We start from the raw sequence: 18,964 nt of genomic DNA, 5'->3' as shown, positions 1-18,964 counted from the left end.
TGAATAGAAAAACTAGACGTGCCAGACTTTTTATATGTCTGGCACATGAAAAGTTGATGTTCAGCATTTTATTCCCTCCAGCAGTTTTAACAGTGAGAAGCAGCAGTGAAGCTATATTTTATAGTATGAATATAAAAAATCTATCAAGAATTTCCCAGCGCCCTGGGTGGTTTGCCAATGCCAAACATGTCCAGCCTCAAACAAGCCGGAGAGGCAGCTTCCCTCATGCAGCACCAGCTCCGTCCCTATCTGCACTGGCACCAGTTTTGATAAGCCAGAAGGGTGATCCTGGCTGGAAATATCGGAGAGGAGTTTCATCTTGTCTGTGACCGATCTACCGCTGGTCAAGCTTGACTCTTCCTTGGGCTGGTTGATTTAGCCGGCAAACCGTTTCCACAAATAGGTACAACCGTGTAACTACTGCTCCTCGGCCTATGGGACAGTCACCCACCGCTTCCCCAGTTTCATGACCAAGAACTCTTGTCGGACCCACCAGGGTTTGTGACGCCATCTGTTCCCAGGAGCCCCGGTCTTTGCAGAGCCAGGTTACTTAGTCATCACAGCTAAACTTCTTCTGCAGCATCTCTCTTAGAAACTGAAAATTTTACCCCATTATTGGTTGCAAAATAGCTCATATTGGATGGAGAGCATCTCCAAAGAGCAGTTTTCAGGTCTTGCCACAGATTTTCAGCTGGATTTCAGCTTGGAATTTAAACCACAACTAGATATAAAAAGAAAAACATTCAAGGTGGGCCCTGAAAAATAACCTTTACCAGACCTGAAAGAACAGAAACATATATTCATAGGACTTGTGAAAATGTGAAACCGATGTATGAGTCAAAGGGTCAGGAAGGTGTTTGCTGCATTGAAATATGTCCAGTTTAAATAATCTGAATGCGAATCAGAAAGCGTTCTGTATTATGGGAGCATTTAGCTCCAGTAACATCTGACTCTTGGCTGACTTTCTGTCTGGTAGTCACTGACAGCTTCCTCTAATAACCTTTAATCACTGTCTGTCTTGTACAAATGCAGACTGCAGGATACCTCCCAGACTTTCTCATCTGTAGCTCACATGTGGTATTCATAAGCCACCATCGGTTTGATTTCCTGCTTTCCGTCTGGTGAATTCCCACAATTCGCTGCATCACAATGTTGGACAGTTTCCCTGAATCTGTTTGGACCTGAAGTGTGCAGGAGGGTGAATTTTAAGCTTGGTTTAAATGATTACTTCTCAGAATGAAGCGTTTGCTATGTTTGGAGATTCCTAATGGGAGGAACAGAAACACTTTATGTTTTACGTCAGTTTCTAATAATAATTTAATTATTAATATTTATTTATTAACATAACTTATTTCCATATTGAGATTGTTCTAAGTTAACTATACTACACGGATAAGCCCAAAATCATTCATATTCTTGACAGTTTTAGATGTAAAGTAATCTTTAAAGTTTACCAGTGTTTCTTTCAACTTGAAGTGTTACTAATCTCTTGGAGTGAAGTAACTTAATCGGAGGCTCATATTTCACAGGTGGCTTCAATTTATGTTTCTTTCTGCACAGAGTTTGCATGTTCTCCCTGTGCAGGTGTTGGTTCTCTCCATTCATTACCAGTCCAAATAACAGTCAAGCCGAATTCAGACACCACTTCAAGCGGACAAACCCACAAAAAACACTACAATTGTTCACTGCAAATCTATGCAGAATAATTCACTGCAGAATAATTGCATCCAGTGCAAACCCAAAGTAACACTCCAAGCAGGATCAGGTCTTAGACATTTAAGATTAACAGCGAAATGCGATGATTTTATGCTGGAAAGGAACCTGAAAACAAAACGCTGAATATACAAACACAAAAAGAATGAAAATAGTTAGTCGCCCCTCAAGTATAATAAGGGAAACAAACACAAACCAAAACCTGGGCAGACTAAGAAAAAAAAGAAAAACAACTCTAAGGGACAGCAGGAAGCAGTGATAATGCTGTTAAAAACAAAAATGACTAAATTATGAGTTATAATAAACACTTTCATCAAATCAATCTAAAAACACTGCACTCAAAATCAGACCTGAAGGAACTGGTGTAGCCCTACCCGACAAAAACAAACAAACAAACAAAAAAACAAAAACATACAATGCAATCTAGTTAAAAGCACAAGTATGACTCCTACCTGCTCGGTCAAATAGCCACATGCCCAGGCAACACGCTGCCATCTGGAACATCACTAACACTGAGGCCCTGGCTGGAAGACTCCACATTGACACATGCTAAATTAATAACTATCAAACGGTTTCACTCCAGACCTACCGCAGTTAGCAAACGATGCAACATGTGGGCCCAACACACACACACACACACACACACACGCACCCACACACAGAAAACTGACACTTGGCCACAACCCTGCCAGTTTCCATTTTATGAAAGATTTGGCCATAAGGAGGATTCTTTCTGGACTTTATAAGTGCAAGACATTTATCATTTGAAGTTATGTGCTTCACACATGAAAAGGTTTTTTGACAGTCTTTGTCTGGTGTATTTTTAAAAGTCAGTATCTGTGACACCAATAGTTTTTTAAAAATTGTTATTAGTTTCAAATATCATGTTCTCGGACAGAAAATTATAAATGGTTGCTCCTGTGTAAAATGTATTTATTTGTTAAGATCAGGGACTAAACTGATTAGTCTTCATTCCAGACTTCATTACACTAAGTAACTATAGACTAATCTTCATTACATTAATGAAGATTAGTCTATAGTCTGTAACTATAGATTAATCTTCATTAATGAAGATTACTCTATAGTCTGTAACTATAAACTATGATGCATCCTTTCACTTTATTGATTGGTGCGTCAATCCATGGAAATAACAGGCTGCATCCTGAGTGTTATTTTTCTGTTGGTTGGCTAAAGAAAGCAACTAGAAAACAAATCAGAGTGGACCCCACAAGAACAGCAAAAGAAATTTGGATTCACATCTGAGGGATTTGTAAATTAAGCTCATTTTTATGCTCATAAAATCCTAAATCAATCGTTTGGGCTTTGTGGGAGGGTGCACTATCCTGCCAAAAGGGTTCAAAGCCATCAGGAAGTATAATTTCTATAAATCCTCCTCCTGAAACATGCACATGTTGGTATCCCAATATGCATTTTGGTGCCAATGGTTCCCCACATATGTGTCTCGTTGGGACTTGTATGTGATGAGCAGGACGGCTTCCACTGCCCTGCGCTGCAGTTTACCAAATGAGAGCAAACTTAGAAAAATGTCTTGTCGTTCCATGGCAAACAATTAAATACCAAGTTTCAATACACTAGATCGGATGTGTTGACAGATAATGCCCTGCTCAGTCATTTTTTTTTTATAATTTAGTTTTCAAGCTAAAATTAAACCAGATCCATCTGGGATAAAGCTTTGCTACTGTTCTATTGGTGTTCTTCAACAACCGAGAGGAAGCAGAGAGACAGGGTTTCCTGAGCTCTGACTAATTTCCATTGCAGCAATTTTTTTCTATTTATTGAATTGAATCATTCCATTATTTCATGGCCACACCGGAGCTGTGAGAAATAAATTGTTTGAAGTAATTTTTTGGCACTTCACATGTCTCTCCTTTTGTTCTCAGTTGGTGGTCTGGTTTGCTTCCTTTCTCAGGCTTTCTGTCTCCCACAGTCCGAAATGATGTCTGTTACATAGTAGTCTTCATTAAACAGGCAGTATTATTTGTTTTCCAGCCACAAAGTGCCATTTTATAGCACAAGCAAGTAACTTCAGTTGTTTTAAAAGTGGTATAGATATGACAGGCGAAATTTGACATAATAATTTGAAGCCTTTAAATTGGGCCAGTGCATCCTTAAGACACTCTTCTTCTTTCCAACTTTCTCCAGAAAGTCTTCACAATATTGCTCTTCCATTGACCTTTGAACAATGTTTTTTACCAGTGTTGCGCTGAAAAGTAGCTCCTATAATGACCTCAGCAGATAAGCAGTTCCACCAGGTGTTTGCTAATTGCTGCTGGCTAGTCTGAAGGAGCTGAGAGGGGAGTCGTAGGGAAGGGGTGCTCTGTGAAGCGAAAGTTTGGAAACTACATCTCTGACGTGGAGGCGGGTTCACTCAGGCGTTTTGCACAGCTGAATGGTTGCCACGGGAGATTCAGGGATTTCTCAAACATGCATGAATGAATCAAAGCAACACTCAGCGTATGTTTTCGAAGAGGGAATAACAACATGATTTAAATTTCAAATAAGTGGATTTTACATAGTATTGTCCCTTTAATTGCTCTTCAAGCTGAGCCTCTGTATGTACGGTTGTTTGTCATGTGTCCCTCTGTTGCCTTGTGATGGACTAGTGACCAGTCCACCGTGGGCCACTAACACCAGCGACCCATGATCCTGAATCATTATGGGACAGAGAGAAAACACGATGTCACCAGGTGACTCCGAACCCATCCAATGTGTGGATGTACCAAAACCTTCTCCAGCTGAACAGAAGCAAAACTGTAGGTATCATCTTTGACCTAAAGAGGAACAATCTAAAGTTAACGCAAACCTTCAGTTATTACAACAAGATACCAGCGATCAGGCCTAAAATCTGGATGTAGTGATGGACTCTGACCTGAACATTCAGAACCACATAAAGACAGTTACAAAGTCGGCCTTCTATCACCTGAAGAACATTTCCAGGATTTAAGGACTAATGTCCCAAGTTACATCGCATGGATGAAACTCATCCATGTATTTATCTTTATTACCACACATCTGGAACAAACTTCCAGAAAACTGCAAAACAGCCAAAACACTGACTTCCTTTATATCTAGACTAAAAGATTTACATTCCATTGTTTAGGAATGTTGTTTTTTTCTTAAACATTTATCTATTTTTAAGAAAAAGCACAGAGTAAGTAGTAGCATTATGTTTCCTTTGTGGCTTCATCTGGAGGAGAAATTGAAACAAGTCTAGAAGCTCAAAGCCAGTGTTAAAATGATTTTATTAAAAAATATATATATTAACTGAATAAACAAACAAAAGTAATATACTGCATCCTGTTAAATCAGAGCACTTTACTTTCAGCCTGAACTTTCAGTCTCTTCTTTGAAATAAGCTTCAGGAGTTACTGATCCATCCAGACAAGCTCCACAACAGTAACCTTAGGACAGGATATAAAATGACAGGAAGGTTTACAGATTACATGGAGGTGTTTCCCTTTCCCAGAATACCACAATCTACTATCCGGTCATTAACAAGCAAAATAAATGAACTCAAGAGGAAGGAGGTGGAAGTGACAATGTTTGCAGGCCGGTGCATGTGTTAGTTGACACAAGGGTGAACATAAAAATAACGATCAGACAGCAGTTGTGCCAAACAATGAGGTCATATGAATGTCTTTGATTGGTTTTGATACAGGATATTTCCTTTACGAGAAATGAATCATCCTGTATGCTGGCCTTTGACCAGATCACAAGTTTTATGTGTCAGAAATACAGGCAGAAATTGGCAGATTAAAACAACAAGGTACAGCTGGTACGTGGGTATAATCCACACATCTAACTAACTTTGAACATTAATGATTACATCACTTTACATTGCAATTCATGGTGAGTTTTCTCCACTGTTGTGTGTTTGACAAAGCTGATAATACACCCTATTTTTGTAAATGAGTTCTATGATGGCTTGTTGTATAAATATAATAAATGTATTATGAGACTACATGTGTACATTGAAGCACACCTCAAAACGTTCAGCACTGTTGGATCTTAAGTTGGCAAAAATGCGATAAGAAGAAACGGGAACTTGATGCTAGTTTTTCTGTGAGACAAGAGGGAAAGTGGCCTCTTTGGTTTTCTTTAAGAGAAAAAGAAACAAGTGATAATACTGAAAAGAAGCCACAAGATCAAATCATCACTGTATCCTAAAACAGGAATGCTGTTGGTTTAAATGACTTCATTAAAGTTGTACACTTGCACATTTGTGACAAGAGTAGAAATAAAAGTATGTGTACATTGAATCTGTCATTTTATCATCCGCGAAGGAATAAAAATGACCTGCTAGTGTTTGAGCATCAACAAATAGACCGTTAGTACTAAGTTAAGGATTTCTGGCTGGTTAGCTCTTCATTTGACCTCATTTGGACTCCAAAACCAGATCAGAAGTTTCCCCTACCAAACCACAGGGAATATTAACTTTAAATTAACTTGTTAACTTTAAATGAACTGGATCTGATTCTTCTCTTTCAGGATTAAGTGTCCTTTTAGTTCACAGGCAGCATTATTTTTATTAGCTTTTATCAGTTGCTCAAAAACTCAGGAGAGATAGCAATAAAGGCAAACAGCCAAGGGAAAAACTGACAGCGGCCGAAAAGTTTTATGCATTTTCTGTCATTATATGTTCCCTGAGGAGTCTGACTTTTGCGGGAATGTGGGGGATGAAACACAGGAGGGCTAAAGGTTGAATATGAGAGAATGGACGGGAAAAACAGCTCAGCAGCTGGATTTGTCTCATGTTTCAATACTTCAGTGTTTGGAAGGCTGGATGCCAAGTTAGTCAAGTGATGCAACAGCGAGCAATAGAAGCGTTTCTCATGCGCATCTTCATTTTTTTAAAGGTTTAAAAGAGGAAAAAACATGAGAACAACACCAGCTAGCTCAACACTCAGATAGATTGCAGCAGGTGTCTTGCCAAAGGAGCAGCTGCTGTTATCGCTGACATTTGGCTTAACTAGTCAGATGTCAGCCATCTGTGAAGAATTTGATTCCACACACGTTGAAACTCTTGGAGCTACATGGGTTTCTGCACGTAGCTTGCAGGCGAAGGGTGTAACTTTGTGTTGAAAGTTGGTGTACTGAGCTGACTTAATTCAAGATCACATGAAGTTATTGATATCAAACCCTCCCGCAGTCTGAGCTCATCGCTCAAACAGAACGCAGCAGGTGTCACGGTCGGAAATGATGGGGGTTGGTCCCGTCTGACCTTCGGCTCTCCACACCAGGAGAACGGATGAACAGCGCGCAGACTCTCACAGAGGTCACGCTTTCCTCAGCAGTTTTTCTGACCCAGCAATAATAAACTCAAAAACAGCATCAGAAGACATTTTAGGGCTTTCCCCACAGCTGTCCTTGCCAAAAGAGAAACTCCTGTTTTCTCAGATCCAGTCCAATTTCGGTCAGCTGGGAATCATTCCATCCCACACACACTGAAACTGCACGTAGTTTGCAGGCGAAGGGTGTAACTTTGTGTTGAAAATTGGTGGAGAAAAGCAGTATTTATGGGGTTGGCAGATCCGTCCACAGTTATGCAAATGGAAAGCCTTCTTCAGTGCTGACAAAGGTCAAAACTTAAATGTGACTGCCACACAGTCTTATTCAATAAATTAGGATATCCTTACTGATGAGGTTCCGCTGATTAATAGTATAATAACCTTTTAGCATGCTTAGAGTCATAAAGATGTTAAAACATCAGTCGTCTAATCAATCTACAGAATGTCTTTCACTTGGTGATGGAATTACTAAACATTGAACTTTTCAGTCATATTCTGTTTTGTGGAATGAATCTGTACATTTGCTCAATGCTTGCCTACAGTGGAAAACAGTCACAAAATTCTGTCATATTTCATGTGAAGAATTATCACAACAAAACAGGTGAGTTTCATTTCCTGATTCTATGAAGTGCTCAAAACCATCAACAACATGTGGTTCCACAACAATCAAAAACGTTTTACATTACAGAACTCCATGAATCAGAATAAATAACCACTGTGTGAGCCAAATGACTCCTTGTCAGTGCAGACTTTGTATTTTTCATGTGATTCTGATTCCACACCTGAATTGGCTGAGATGAACCTGAGCCCTGCTGAAGTACACATAGCAGATGAGATATAAAGAGTCTTTAACAGAGCAAACATATTTCCTTTACTGTGAAATAATACAATAAGACAGGTATTAATTCATTTTCATATCTTTTCATGTCAATTCTGCAGCTGTCCCTGCGTCTGTACTCTCCAGAAAAGCACATAAAGTGCAGGATTCTATAATTTCTTACAAGAGGTGAATATTTTTCATTTTAATTTTAATTTCAGAATTTTGTGACTCTCCAAATTTGGTCTGTCTTATCAAAATACAGCAAGCCGTGCATCACGTTTCCCCCGTGTTATACCCTGCAGAAGGTGCAAAGCAAAGTTGCTTAATCAGTTTAAAACTCATTTGGACATTTTACAATGTGTAGTCATAAAAGGTTCATGTCTGCAGCTTGTTCTTTTTTATTCATTCATGTCATCAATCGTGTCTAGCAGGATTGAATCAAAGGCAGCTGGATTTTTGACCAGTTTTACCCAAAGTCGTTTCTACATTTGTCCAGAAGCGTTTTCCACTTCTGAACGCCGGCAGGTGAACAACTTGGAGTTGGAAGATGATAAGAAGTATAGAGAGGGCCTTAGAGCCAACCTGCTCACCAACCTGCTTGACCCTCATCTGGCTCATTTGTTTGGAGTGAATTGTGAGTTTAATGAATCATTATGAGACTGCTAAAGTCATTTCTATAGAGTGAGTTTCAAAACAGGTGTATATGTGCTTGACAGACCAACAGATATGACCTATTTTCTGTTAGTTAGCAGAAGAAAGACCAAAGTTGAGACCACAACCCTCCAACTTGGTTAAATGTTTGTCGCTCCCTTTCGACAAAGCATCCATCACCGCTATTCCTGGACGTCTTTGTCCAGAACCTTGACAGTGTTGTTGCCAATGATGTGTTATTTGCTCTTGAGGGGCAAATGTTTGGTTTTATCTATTCCTGCTTCGCTGGCTCTGTTGTACCATGCATCGGTAGAGTTGCTTGGTTTTACCGATGTTCATGTCAGTGCAGAACAACAAAAGAGAAAAAAAAAACAAGGTCTCAGTTGTAGAACCACCATCCATGTCGCAGATCCTGGTTGAGTAGATTAAACAGCAATGCTGCTCAGGTCCGGTGTCCTCCCACTTACGGAATCAGTCCAGGACTGGGATACTATCCTGCAGAACCGGGGGTCTGGTCTAGTTCAGGAGAGGATGGAGAAAAGGAAAACTATGTTTAGTTGTCTTAGATTACGTTTAATTATTAAACTAAGTAATACACGAAAAACAAGTCAGGAAATTCTCAGCTTTTAATCACTTTATTAAACATTAAACTAAGTTTTAAAAGTCAATAACTTGCAAAAAAAACACTAATTTTTCAGAAAAATAAATGCTACATTTGCTCAAAAGAATTCAGACACTTAAAAAAAAAAAGTTGAAAATTTCTAATATCTAAAAATGTAGGACTTTTAAAACTTTTTTGACGAAACTTAATTAAACATTTCTTTCAAGCAAATTTTCCACTTCTCTGTGAGGATTTGAGTTTTCTGTGTGTTTATTTCAGGTTTCTGTGTTCAGTTCAGTCTCAGCGTCGTCCCGGCCACCCAGTGATTGCTCTCAGCTGTGTGTCGTTCCCCTGATTGTGTATTTAAACCCACCTGTGTCTCTGGGTCCTTGTTGGCTCCTTGTCTATTCTGTTTGTCGAAAGTCACGTCTGTTGTCAGTCTCAGGCCAGTTGCTACCAGTGTGAGACTCCTTTCTTCTGCTCACCTGTGCTGCCTGGTTTTGTGTCATCATACTAAGCTGCTGCTGCTGCCTCACCGCTCTGCTTCTGGGTCCGAACTAACAAAACCACAAATCATGACTTTCTCAAAAACTTTTTTATAAAAGAAAAAAAAAATCTGATTTTCTCACAAAATAACACACACATACAAAAAAAATAAATTCTAAAGATTTTTGAGGTTTTGAAGCAAATTTATTTCTTCTCAAACTTAACATTTTGTTTCTGTAAAACAAAATTGCCCACACAGAAGTTTATCATGTTGGTCACAAATTCATGAGTGTCAAGTTTTCTGGCCTCTACAAATCACCTTAGCTTCTGCCCAAACTTGACAAGGGCTTGCTCCCATCCAAGAAATCCAGGACCAACTCTTCTCAGTGTCATCTTTTCATTTTATTCCTCTTTTCTCTTTTTTTTCTTTAAATCACTGTACTTTCCAATACATGACACCCAAGCAGGTTGAAAACCAGTGGTGTTTCTGCAGGAGCTTAAAGATGACGTCTTTGTTTGTAGAGATTATTTCAACACAGGTGTGCTGAGTTGCCTTATAGGCTCTTGAAGGCCTGAGTGAGAGACGGGTGTGCTTGATTTTCTGTGAGCCACGTGCCACCTGGGTGGAGATGGTACTGCGCTCACACAAATACACCTTTTGCTGTTTTAACTTGACACCTCCCACTTGAGCTCCTGGTTTTTTGAACCCAAGGAGATCACGCCTCTCTCTCTTCACCAGATCTTGTCCCAGCAGGGTTTTCTTGTTCTTCTATTGGCAATAACACAACAATGCGCCTTACATCTCTGTGAAGTATTGTTGAGGGTATCTTCATTTGAAGTTCCTTCCTCGTCCTCCTTGTTTGTCCTCCAGCTCTCATAAGTGGTACAGGGTAACTTGGATAAGTTCGTACATGTACATCTCTTACAGTCCCCTTTCCGTCACAGTTTACACTGATCACTCTGCCAAGTTTGTACTGACTCCTCAAAGCATTTTGGTCTGCAAGCCAAATAATGTCTCCGACAGCAACATTTCACTTTGAATGCCATTTACTTCTGATAAACAAATTTGGTCCAGCTAATTGACTCCATTTTCTCCAGAATCTGTCCACTTCTGTTTGAATGAACTTTAATCTCTTGAGTGGGTAACTTTTAAAGTCAAATCCACAATTATCACTTTTTAGATCAGTTGCTGATTTATGATGACATCATTTGCTGTTTTAACTTGACAATGAGGTTGATGTCATCTCTGTCTGGTTGCCAAAGAGAAATCCTGTTTGTGGAGTCAAAACAAGGCTTTAGGGCTTCTTCTGTGATCACTTTCTCACTGAACGTTTTGTGACAAGTAGTCTCTTTAAGCTCTCCTCCTGAGCAAACATGTGGGGACAGACAAAAGAAAACCCAACTTTAATGGGAAGAAGGCTCCATCAGAAGCAGACTTAGAGTGATCACTTATCTTTAATAGCCAAATGGAGACAAGAAACACCCAAAGAGGTTTGTCTTATTTCACATTTCAGTAAGATCATTGTTTTTTCCCCAAAATCAAAAGCACTTCCAGATGAACCTCAGACAAAAACAAAGTCAGATTTATTGTTACTGGAAAAGACTTCCTTTCTTAATGAAGAAAAGATGTTTACAGTTTCTCTAAAACTAGTCAAGTTGCATCAGCAGAGAACTCCTCCCCATTGCAACCGAAAGTGATGCCAGAAGGAAACCCACATCTTTTTGGCCGCTGAAAACATTGTTCCAAAGAATTAAACAACTAATTTTGATTACTGATGGAGTTGGCTCTAGATTAACCTTTACATAGAAATTTTACTGAAGGTGGAAAACTATTTAAAAGATGCCTTTACTGGCATGGTAAAATAGAAGAAAACTGACAACTAGTGCAGTGCTTTTATTTTCTTGAAACTCTAAATAATTGTGTCATCTACTAGGAATTTTGTGTAATTCCTGATAACAAAGAACTTTAGTTGATCAAACCTTATTTGTCAATGGAAAAATCAAATGCTAACAAAAATGTGAGTGGGATTTTGATGCACTTAATAAATGATATAAATAAAATAGCTTTGAGGGATTTGGGTTGTTAATATACAACATAGATTACATTGCTGGTCCTAGAAACGTTTCTCTTATTAATACTGATCTCTGCTCACTGCTTCCCCCTACTGGACGTCTTGTAAATTAAATGGAAATACCGAGCATCCGCAACATTCAGCAGGTGACTGCTAAATGTATATATATACATATATATATATATATATATATATTCTCAGACCCTGGCTTTAAATTAAACAACTATCTTAGCTTTCCTGAGAAGAAAAAGAAATGCAAAAAAGTTCTTTCATAAATCCCAATATTAACATTTATCAATGATAAAATATCAAGCAAACACGACAAGTAAGTATTCACATACACAATTTATTAATCCTGTTATTATTATCTTAATTACAGCCATTTTAGCAACCAATAAAGTTACGATAAAACCTCAACTACTATAAAAGATCTGCTTCGGAGGCAGCTTTTCTGTTTAGCTGCAACACAACATGGCTGCCACAGAGCATACACTCACATCACAACCAAACAATTTAGTACATGGATACAGACAACAGACTGCTTACAATTAATCCCGCAATAAGAAAAAGCTGGAGAATAACCCAGTGTTACTAAACAATGCATTCATTTTTTAAAATATTGTATTATTTATTTAAGAACAGTCTTCCTGGTTTGTGTGTGTGTGTGTGCGTGTGTGTGTGTGTGTGTGTGTGTGTGTGTGCGTGGGTGTGTTATGGATATATGATTCTGTGCAGCACAAACATTGTGACTCAGTGATCTCAATCAACAGTAATAAATCTTGTAGTCATTTTTTTATGAGTCTGCAGTCCAATATTATTGTATTATTGTGTTATAGTGTTCCAGTTTCCTGCTTCCTTCCTCAGTTTAAGCTTCCTTGATGTCATCTCGCATCCTCTCCTTGAGCAGTCACTCCAATGACCTTTGACCCTTCTCATTGGGCCAATAGCTTATCTTGGCTGCTGATCAGAAAAAGAAAATCAGTAGAACTGAATTGATATTGATATGTCTGGTGGTGGCTTTAATCCCTCCAAGGCTGCCCTTAGCTGTTGTGTTGCTACACCTTTTTTTACTACTGAATTTTTACCTTCCACTCAACTTTCTGGCAACGTGCATGAATACAGCATTCTGAAAGCCCTGACTTTTTTTTCTTTTGGTCTTTGGCAGCTTTCCCTACTTTAGAGTGTGTCAGTGTCTTGACCACTGGACAACTGTGACATTCACAATCTTCTTCACGTCTGTGTAAGCCATTTTATCACATTTTGGAAAAGTCCATCCATCTGTCATCTATACCCATTGGGTGAAAGGGGTCTTGTTCCAATCTCCAGGGGTCGTTGGGAGAGAGGCAGGGTATGCTGCATCCTCCATCAGAGGGCTCACTGACCAGAAACCATCATATTCAACAAGTACAGACTTCTTGAATAGGACTATGTGTAAAGTTCATGCAGAAAGACTCCAGGCTGTGACTTGAACCCATGACCTTTTTGCTGCAAATCAACTTCTCCAGCAGCTCTTGAATTTGTAATGTTTCAATTTTCACAAACTCAATTTAGACTTTTTAAATGTTTCATGAGTGATAAATCTTTAGAACTGAGGTTTACTTTTCAGATTCGATTTGAAAAGTGTTTACTTTTCAAAGTTTATTCAATGAATAAAATACATATGCTGCACAGCTGTCTAATTGAAATGCGCTGGTTTCAGGTTGAAGAAAAGCTTACCAATCGCAGAACTTTGGAAACAGACAAAACATTGGCATTAATTATGAGAGTGGAGTTTGTGAATAATAGAGCTTTACAGGATGTTGGGGAGAGAAAATGACTTTGTTTTATCCCTGACCGATGTCATCCGTTACACTGTCTTATGCAGTCAATGTTGTCTGAGCAGATATCTAAACACAGGGCCAAAAACATTAAGGCCTGGAGGATCTCTTTTGTTTTTATGAACAAACCAGTAATGGTTGGGTGGAGGTTGACACTGACTAACTGGGCATGTAGACAAATGGGAAACTGAGCCCAGGAATTTACTAAGTCAAACAACCGAAGGTTAAAGAATACATTCCTAAATATCCCCAATGGGCCTGGAGTCACAGACTATCCAGCTGGTGAACTTCCTGCTCCCACATAAAATGGTGCCCACCAGTTCTTGAGTGGCTCACATACCAGAGGCGGTCCTAGGCTGTTTGGGGCCCTGCGAAAACCACCTTGCCAGAACCCCCGCATCCTCTGATGAGAGAATAAAATTATAACATGATGTAAAGCTCCAATAAGTGGATTTTACATAACATTGTCCCTTTAATTGCTCTTCAAGCTGAGCCTCTGTATGTACGGTTGTTTGTCATGTGTCCCTCTGTTGCCTTGTGATGGACTAGTGACCAGTCCACAGTGGACCATTGACACCAGCGACCCATGATCCTGAATCATTATGGAACAGAGAGAAAACACGATGTCACCGGGTGACTCTGAACCATCCAATGTGTGGATGTGCCAAAACTTTCGACAGCTAAACAGAAACAAAACCGTAGGTATCATCTTTGACCTAAAGAGGAACAATCTAAAGTTAACGCAAACCTTCAGTTATTACAACTAAAAACCAGGAATCAGGCCCAAAATCTGGGTGTAGTGATGAACTCTGACCTGAACATTCAGAGCCACATAAAGATAGTTATGTGGCAGGTGATAGAAAGTCGGCCTTCTATCACCTGAAGAACATCTCAGGTTTCAGGTTAAAGGATTAATGTCCCAAGTTACAACACATGGTTGAAACTCATCCATGTGTTTATCTTTAGTCGCATTGATTACTACAACAGTGTCTTCACAGGTCTGCCTGAAAAAAAATCAAACCTCCAGCTGCAGCTGATCCAGAATGCTGCTGCTCACCAGGAAGATAGAGCACATCACTCCAGTTTTAAAGTCCCTACACTAAAGTCTAGCTCATAAAATAGACTTGTAATACTGTTGTTAGTTCATAAATCACTGAACGCAGTGAATTATTGAATAGCAGATTAAAGATCAGCTGTTGTACCAACCTTGTATCAGCAAACGCAAGAGCCTAGAGGCAAATTTTCAAAACCTTTAATAAAATGTTGAATTCTCCAGGTGTGACCAGATTGGAGAGCTTCAGGTCCTGCTCCAGCATGTTCCAGGTGGAGGGATCAGAAAAGGAAAATGCTTCTTTTTTTTCTTCGCCAAGTTCAGTATGTACTGGAGGAACACTGAAGGTAGTAAAGTCCTGATAGTGGAGACTGTGGGGGCTGCATAGTGGCGCAGCTGGTAGAGCTGTGGCCTTGCAGCAAGAAGGTCCTGGGTTCGATTCCCGGCCCGGGGTCTTTCTGCATGGAGTTTGCATGTTCTCCCTGTGCATGGTGGGTTCTCTCCGGGTTCCTCCCACAGTCCAAAAACATGACTGTCAGGTTAATTGGTCTCTCCAAATTCTCCCTAGGTGTGAGTGTGTGTGTGAATGGTTGTGTGTCCTGTTTGTCTCTGTGGCGACCTGTCCAGGGTGAACCCCGCCTCTCGCCTGGAAGAGGCAGGATTCTTCCAGGCGAAGAAGAACCCCGCAACCCTCCTGACCCCATTAGGGACAAGGGTGAACAGAAAATGGATGGATGAATGGATTTGTTTATGAAAGTGTACCAGTGTGAGAATCTGCAAGTGTCTCAAGAATATGAGGTGCTAGTACTGATGAAGAAACAACTTTTGTTATGTTGGCATCTAGGGTGATTCCAACATATTTTTAAGGTGGTACAAAATCCATGGAGTACACCTTGTCTGGTAGTGATAGCAGGGAGAAATGTGGGCACTTTCTTCTTGTTGGAAAACAACATGCCCTTCGTCTTACTTGCAATGGTTGAGACTGAAAGCTGTCAAAAGAGAACCGCAGATGGTCAAAAGTACAGGAAACTGATTCTGGCCAACAATCAATTACTGAATTGTTGGCATAAAAATGCACAACTACACTTGTAGGACCATGGCACAACTTATTAATATAAATGGTAAACAGCATGGGTCCTAAAATTAACCCTTGTGGAACCTTCCTAGAAATACCTTACTGTTTGACAACTATATCTATGAACCTCTTTCTCTCTCTGCGACCGTCCGTGTTTCAAGTAAAATTTGAAACTTATTTACGTGTCCTGTGGGAGAGTTTGTCAACCCATGGCCCAACCCATGATTTAGGAATTCACAATAATATGTCACATAAATATTCCTCATTCACTTTTGTGGGTGCAAAATTCCAAGAGACATTGATCTGTGAAACCAGCACACCCAACCGCACAGACACAAGGCAAAGACGTGCACATGAACATGTTTTAATGTGGAAAGAATTTAAGAAATTGACGCAGATTAAACATTCACATGCAGAGGCAGCTGCTTTTGTTTAAATAAAATAAGAGTGGAAAACAAGAGAGACCCAGCCTGGCTCCTGGATCCCAGACATTGTGGAAAATGGTCCACCAAGGAATTTTTCTCACCACTCCTGTTTGTGTTTTTCCCCAAAACCTGTTGGTCCACACCCAGAATCCTAGTCTGCATAAAACAATCTACTCCAATGCTCACCTCTGCAAAAATATTGATCCATTGATTATCACAAAAAGCAGCTTGATTGTTCACCTTTGTCCTTTGAAGCAGATAGTTTCGTGGGGCTGGTAGAATTCCTTCCAGGGATTTAAGCCACTCGGAAGCACAAACACACTCTCTCTCTGAAGCCGTGTGAGCCACTCTGCTTGTCAAACACTCCTCTCCATCCTCACTTGTCCTGGTGCCGGCTGTTTTTACAGCAGAGGGCTCCGTTCTCCACAGCACTGAAAGAGCAGTAATCCAGCAAAAATGAAATCCGAGTAACTAAACAGGTGAATGCTACATTTCACAAATAACTTGTGAAATTAACTTTTAATGGCTTATCAGATAAATGTTACCGTTTTGCGAGCGCGGTTAGCATCAATGCAGCCTCCCGTTTGATGTTATCCATCATTTGCTGAACGCCCTCGGTAAATGAAAAGGAGGAGCTTCAGGCTTGGGATGAAGCAGCGAAACATTTATCTTTGTTTCTAAAAGTGGGATTTGTGTGTCTCCCAGTGGTCACATTTAGAAGTTATTTCCTCACATGTAAACAAAAGTCACAGACACAGTCACAGCTGATCAGATCAATATATATATATATACACACAACAATACATGATCCGTGGCTTCAGTCTTGTCAAAACAGCCATCATAGCAGATGCACGTCTTTGGGTAGCACAAGCATTTAGACCTGAACAGAAGGTCGGAAGGTCAATAAAGGATCAAAAGGTTACAACTCTGATAGAAAGTTGTGAAAGGGATTTAGGTGAGGTGTGGAAGTTTACCAGATGTCCAAATAAAGGGAGAGGCTGTTTGCTACCATTCAATGTAACATCTGGGTGCCTTAGTTCTACATTGGCCATTCTTGATGTTGTAAATTAGCCATCTTTTAACTTTTTAGAAAATACTCTCAGCAGTCCGATCTCTCAGGATTCAAGGATTTAAACCTAGTTTCCCCTAAAAATAAAAAAAAATAAATAAAAGCAGAGAAGGTGAGCGTCATCAGAAGACGCTCTGGCTATCGCAGACATGCCCAGAAAAAATGAAAGCTCAAGGCCTGACTGTCCATCAAACCAGAGAAGAAGATGGTATTAGATAGAGAGAACATGAGATTGTGCCTCTCTGTTAAGTGACAGGTAATGTATATGTGAGCACATTTATTGGTACACCTTGTGAAAATGTTTTAAAATCCTTAAAAGATAATAATTTCATTGGAGTAGCATGTGCTTAGGCCAAAAGGTGTGTAAGAGTGGCAGTGTACTTTTGAGATTTCTGTACCTCATACTATTCTGCTCTGGCAAAATAAATCATGTATCCTCTTCCAGCCTCATTAATGACAGTTCTAGTTTTTTTTTTTTTTTTCCATTACTACCTTGACTCTAGATAAGAGTCTGGCTATCATCACATTTTCTTGTGATGATAGCCTGACTTATGCGTATCGACAGCAACCTCACTGGTACCAGAGGTTCATTTGCCTTTTTTAAGAGTGAAGAGCGACAAACAGCATTGCACCTCGTGGTACTTTCATTGTCATGAGTTACTTATTAAAAGGTTCTAGATTTTAATGTTAGTTTAGCAACTTCAAGGACATACACACACACATATGGATAGATAGATAGATAAATAATATACATATATATATAAAAAGATATATCGATATATATTTATAGAGATATATATGTATATATCTCCTTATATATAGATATCCACAGTATATATAGATATGTAATATCTATATATAGATTTATAGTTAAAGATATAGACAGACATAAAGTAAAACATTATGCCTGAGAAAAGGAAGGAAACAGTCTCTGAATAAACATTTGAAACCTGTGTCTTATCTTTTACTGCCCTCTGATGGACTGTGAAAATCTCTGCTTGACTGGTAAAAAACCCCAAAAAAAACAAAGGAGTGCAGTTGTGTAAACAGTGTCCCAATTTTGTGACACCTGGAAATCAGGTTTACAACAAAACAACATTTTTACAATGATGCTTTGAAGACTAGAGCGCTCAAATGGTACTAAAGAAACCTCTTTTCATATTTTCTGAATATGCTAAAGCAGAATTTTGAACAAAGGTTGAGTTAGGAAGTCGATGGACCAATGATAATTGAGGAAACATCAGTGGCATCCATGTGCAGCAACTTGATGTGCAGCATAAATCATGGAGCCTATTGCAGCACCAACTGGGTATTTCTTTTTAAATTAACATGAGCTGACAACAGGGATAAAGTTCACAAGAGGATGAGTTCGGTGTAATGTTTGCAAATGTATGCAACAGAAAAAAAAATGCAAAGAAAACATGCACAAAACTCTATCCCACTTATTCTGAAGAAGAGCTAATTGTATCAAAGTTGTATAGCTAAACAACCCCATGCAGTTTCTGATCAGAAAAAGGACATAAGCTCTCTCCAGATCTGCCGTCTACCCTCTTAAAGAAGAGTTCATATCTGACTGAACACCTACTGCCTTAGTCACAAAACTGATGTGATGACACACGTCTAAACAAAACTTACAGCTTTTTCTGCTTATTTAACCTAAAAAGCAGGGAACGCGATAATAAAATGTCCATTTGTCAAAAGCTCAATTTCACTTGTTTCTTCTGATTTTCACTCACCTTGGATATTATAACACTATCTTCTTCCCTTTCTTTTTCGGGTTATTCAAACATGACTGTAAATCGGTGTTTCTCATTTCCAGTCCTAAGGGACCGCTGCTGTATTAGGGTGTAGCTACTTTTGCTACTTTAGTCAAAT

The 18,964-nt window shown here is 39.3% G+C and overlaps 1 long non-coding RNA gene across 2 annotated transcripts; it reads right to left on the bottom strand.

The window, feature by feature from the left end:
• Positions 1-11,978: 11,978 nt before the first annotated feature.
• Positions 11,979-18,943, bottom strand: LOC122833253. Of its 2 annotated transcripts, none has more exons than XR_006370948.1 (4): positions 18,826-18,943; positions 16,566-16,662; positions 16,261-16,451; positions 11,979-12,609 (listed from the first exon to the last, which is right to left on the bottom strand). It is a non-coding gene; the product is annotated as an uncharacterized LOC122833253 (long non-coding RNA). The 2 variants fall into 2 exon arrangements; XR_006370949.1 differs by having other exon boundaries at positions 16,566-16,633.
• Between the last annotated feature and the right edge of the window lie 21 nt (positions 18,944-18,964).

This window comes from Gambusia affinis, linkage group LG06, assembly GCF_019740435.1.
Source record: "Gambusia affinis linkage group LG06, SWU_Gaff_1.0, whole genome shotgun sequence".
Taxonomy (NCBI): Eukaryota; Metazoa; Chordata; class Actinopteri; order Cyprinodontiformes; family Poeciliidae; genus Gambusia; species Gambusia affinis.
Note: the sequence above shows the minus strand (reverse complement) of the source record. Positions and strands in the feature narration are given on the sequence as shown.